At 41.1% G+C, this 4,711-nt stretch overlaps 1 long non-coding RNA gene across 1 annotated transcript; it reads left to right on the top strand.

Annotated features, from left to right (window-relative positions):
* Window positions 1-3,613: 3,613 nt before the first annotated feature.
* Window positions 3,614-4,496, top strand: LOC146220758 (uncharacterized). The gene is made up of 2 exons (XR_014750940.1): window positions 3,614-4,320; window positions 4,395-4,496. It is a non-coding gene; the product is annotated as an uncharacterized LOC146220758 (long non-coding RNA).
* Window positions 4,497-4,711: the final 215 nt, after the last annotated feature.

The following is a 4,711-nucleotide window of genomic DNA, read 5'->3' as shown; positions in this document are numbered from 1 at the left end:
CGGCGGCCCTGGTGTGTTTTTTGTACTTTTAAATTCAGTCTCGTCACATTACCCAACTTTCTTCTGTGCTAGCTGCAAAGTCTAGCTTGTCTAGCTCTGTGTTTTTCAACCTTTTTTGAGCCACGGCACATTTTTGATATTGGAAAAGTCTTGCGGCACACCATCAACCAAAAATGTTACAAAATGACACTAATTGGGTGTGCTTAAGCCTTCGGTCATGGAAGTTTATTAGACTCTCAAATGGCAATTCAATGTGCAAAGTGGCAATGCAATCCACAATTCAAATGGTTAAGCAGTTGTCAAATGGCAATTCAGTGTGCAAATGACAATGCAATCCGTAATTCAGTTTGTATTATTTTGAATACAAATTTTAATGAAGGCTTATTGCATTGCATTTCATATTGACAAAGTTTTTGCTACTCTTTATTGAAATGGAAATGCATTTGTGAAATGGCAATTCAATGTGCAAAGGGTCAATGCAATCCGCAATTCAAATGGTAAATAAGTTGTCAAATGGCAATTCAATATGCAAATGACAATGCAATTCAGTGATTATTATTATGAATAACATTTTGAATGAACGCTTATTATAAATATTGCATATTTTTTTCAACTCTTTATTCAAATGGCAATGCATTTGTCAAATGGCAATTCAATATGGGGCTGCAAAACAGCGCCCCCACGTGTCACCACGCTCTTTTTGGTGCAAAATTCAAATGGAAATGCAATCTGTCAGTGGATCATCAAGGCGGGTCTTCAGTTTGTACGTCACTTCCTCATTCAGTGACTTTGACAACTTAGTTGGCATTTCACCTCGGCCACGCCAAATTAGTTGAAAGGCGTGTTCAACATCGGCTGCGGCTGGCTGCACCAATTTGCGAGAGTTGCCGCTTGCAGTCGGGATAGAGTTGAAAACGGAGCCTTCAAGTCGGACGTTTTTTGCTTTCCCGTGCTGCGTCTTATGAGTTTTTGATCAAATGTATTTATGTAAGGTATTTAAATTATTTAGTAGGCATGGAATCAATCAATCACATTGTACCTTTTTTAATTAATGTGTTTTTGTATTAAACAAAGTCAATTTAGATTAGTTTAGAGGGTATTTTTTTAATCAACAAAGGTCTAAAAAGGTCCTTGACCTACGTAGCCTATTGTTCACGACATCAATCATGGCGTGTCATTTTATTTTGATTGAAGCGGTGGATGAGGAAGCTGTCATTGTACACGATTTAAAGGGAACGTTCTTTCTGGAAGAAGTCACGTGGCATGGTGCATTGCTTTTGCCGTGGTGGATTGTATGACCCTTGCTTTACCTCTCGGGCTGCTTAAGAATAGGGTGCACACGCAATTAGCTACTTAAATCTGACTTGAATTAGTAGGACTGCGTGAGCTGAAGTTGGCCTTTATGGAACTGCTTTAGCCCCGCTTGACTAATTAAACTTATTCAAGTCTGGTTTAGGACTTTAAGTCTAGCTTTTTAGAGCGGCCTTTATGGAACAGGCCCCTAATCTATCCCGGTATTTCAAAACTTTGCCGGTTTGGTTCAGAGTGATCCTGATACTGGCAGATTGGGATGTCCAAATCCGTCCCGCCCCCTGGATCACAGATAGGAAACAAGAAATAGAGCGAACATTTTACCAAAAAAAGGAGAAGTTGGCATAATTATTGTCTCTAAATGTAAGTATAATCTTGGTCAGTGTTAATGCGTCCTAAGACTAGATGAAAGGCAATCATTTATAGGATGTAAATGTTTAAACAACCTAAGTGTAACTGCTGCCAAAAGTTCTTTGTTTGATACAGATATAGCTAAGCTTCACTGCTGTTTGATTAATGTTTATTTTCTTTGCACGTTTCTTTCTTTTTCAGCAAATACTGTGAAAATGAATGCCAGTTTTTTGTTAAGTTATACCCACTGGTAAAGGCCTCCACTGAAAATCAGTCAAATGTATTTATTAACATGCATTCAGTACACACTTAATTTTCATAGCCAAAGCTCAAAAGGTTATGCCATTTGGAGCAGGGGGCTATTGCACAAAAGTAGAATAAAGAAATCCAGGATAACTGAAAAAGCGCAGCTTGACTTAGTGTTATCCGCTCATCGCGGCTGAATTGGTTGCACGTTTACCAAGCCAGGATGAGAAGGTGCCGCTATGTCAATCCAGGTGTACATAGTTGGGATAAGTGCACCTTCACGGATTTCTCAAATAGACTACGGTAATGATCACAAATTCACTGATGCAGAAATGGAGAAGACGCGTGCGGCATATTTTTCTCCCTTTGAGCAGCAATTATTAATGGACATTTATGAAGAGGTGAAGCATATAATATACAAAAAGGGTAATACGGCAGCCGTCATTAAACAGCGAGAACAAGCCAGGCAAACAATCACCGACTGACTGCGTAAGGATTTTAAAATATCTACTTTGACCGTTGTACACTGTTATAATTGCTTTTAATGTTTGTTTTATGTGTTGGTTGTATTTGTATTGTTGAAGGCCTAGCTGTGTTTATCTGCTAAATGTGCTGGTTTTACTGTAAAGTGTTTTTAAGAAGCCTACCATAAAGCACTAGGCTATATAAATAATTTATTATTATTTAGCCTATTGTCCCTCAAAAGCCAGCAGAGGAAATTCATGTTCCCTGGGAAATTTACCCTAAAGACTAGGCCTAACTTCAAACCAATATTCACACATATGTACAACCATATGCACAAATATCTATAAGCTGCGTCTAATTCTAAATATCTTTCAACAATTAATGTTCGTACAGAACAAACATGACTGGACAAAAGCGATCTTGGCAACAAATCAAAATACAATACAAAAACATTTTGCAGTCTGGTATGTGCCTTAACAGTTTGTAAATTGTGTGTAGAAATTAGATGCCTGCTCATATTTTATCTAAACTGATTTTAGCCGTGAAGACGAAGATTCATTTGTCTGGCACTGGGGGAGGACCACCAGCTCCAGGCTTCACCCCAGCGGAGGAATTGGCCCTTGTGTTAAATAAAGGAAGGCCTGTGATGGAAGGGATTCGGGGTGGGACAGCTACTGACTGTGTTCCACCTACAGAAACTGCCTTCCTCATACATGGTACATTTTCCAGTACTGCATATCAAACACAATTACCCATTTATACGGGTATATGTGGACTGTTTGACCTTGTTTTGCCTTTCAGTGTCCGGCGACACAGTTACACTCCTGCCACCAGACGAAGATCCAGTGAGTATTATTCATTAAAAGCACAAGGCTTGGCACATCCTGTCAATACAAATTATATTCAATATGGCAGGGGGAAGGAACCTCTGCAGTATGGGAAGGGACTTCTGCAGCTGATGACGAGGAGACTGTGTCACTGGATTCCAGAAGGCCTGAGGTATCATGTAAATTGTATGGAAATGCATATTTAGCCCATAATGGATGAAAAGTCAGTTTATTCTTTGATCCCGAAAGCCAATTTGTATGAAGCAGGAAGACATCACATGAGAATACAACACAAACCACACAACAATTAACACAATACAAGTATTTTATATAGCACTCATATTTGTAACAGGATCCAGACAGAGTACAGATGTCTGTACAGTCAAAATCTCAAAAAACACATTGAGCTGGCAGATACACAGGTTGCCCTCAATAAAAGGAGTCTCCCAGATCCCTTGGTATCCCTTGGTATTGAAATAAAGAAAAATAAACTGAGGAAACTGGATCTGGAGAGAAAGAAACTAGAAAAATACGTAAATGACTTTAATCCATACTTTAAGCATATCTGTAAAACAATGTATTAATTATGTTTTTTCTCCCCAGCTCTCCTAAGGACAAGACAATAAAATCTGTCATCTAAAATAATTTATGTATTGGTCTCTGACTAGCCTGCCATTAATGTCATCTGGGAATATAGCTGCATTGTCCCACTCAATCTCAGGTGCCAGTGCAGGACCCCTTTCCATCCTCAGACAGGCAACATTGTGTAGGACAGTGCAGGCTACAATTATGTCACATGCCCTGTCTGGGGTGACCCTCAGTTGGTGGAGACACTGAAAACGGGATTTGAGAAGGCCAAATGCCATTTAGATTCTGGACCTTGATCTTGCATGGGCAAGATTGTATCCTTGCTGTGCTGCTGTCTGAGGGTCTGCTAGGGGAGTGAGAAGGTATGTGTTACGGCCACGGCCTGGTTCCTGTCCCTTTTACACCCCCTGCTGGTTCACCTGGATTATCCTGCCAAGACTCTACACACCTGCTGCCCATTACCTCATCATCCTGCCTACTTCAACCCGGCTTTCCAACCACTCCTCGTCAGATCGTTGTCACAGCTACTGTGGTAGTATGCGCTTTTGACCCGCAAGCATTGCTTGATTCACTTGCCTTCTGTAAACCTGTTTTCTTTGTGCCCAGGATCGTCATCCGAGAACCCAATCCCTGTCTGCCTGCCGACCCGCTGATTCACCAAACAAGACCACAACTCAGGACTACACCGAATAAATTAACTAAATCGTATCTGTACTGCGTTTGGGTCCACTCTGTACCACACCGTAACAGAACGATCTGACCAGCATGGACCCAGCAGTTGCAGACCAGATCCGGCATGCTCTGGCGAGCCAGGATGCTCTCGTGGGCCAGCACAGCCAAGCCCTCCAAGAATTGATGGACGCATTGCGAGGTCTCACGGCTAACGTTGCCCAGATCGGAAGCCAGTTGGACAGCCTTTCTTC

The sequence above is a fragment of the Hypomesus nipponensis genome, chromosome 27 (genome assembly GCF_054491055.1).
Source record: "Hypomesus nipponensis isolate SF chromosome 27, ASM5449105v1, whole genome shotgun sequence".
Classification (NCBI taxonomy): Eukaryota; Metazoa; Chordata; class Actinopteri; order Osmeriformes; family Osmeridae; genus Hypomesus; species Hypomesus nipponensis.
This window is presented reverse-complemented; position numbering and strand designations above follow the sequence as displayed.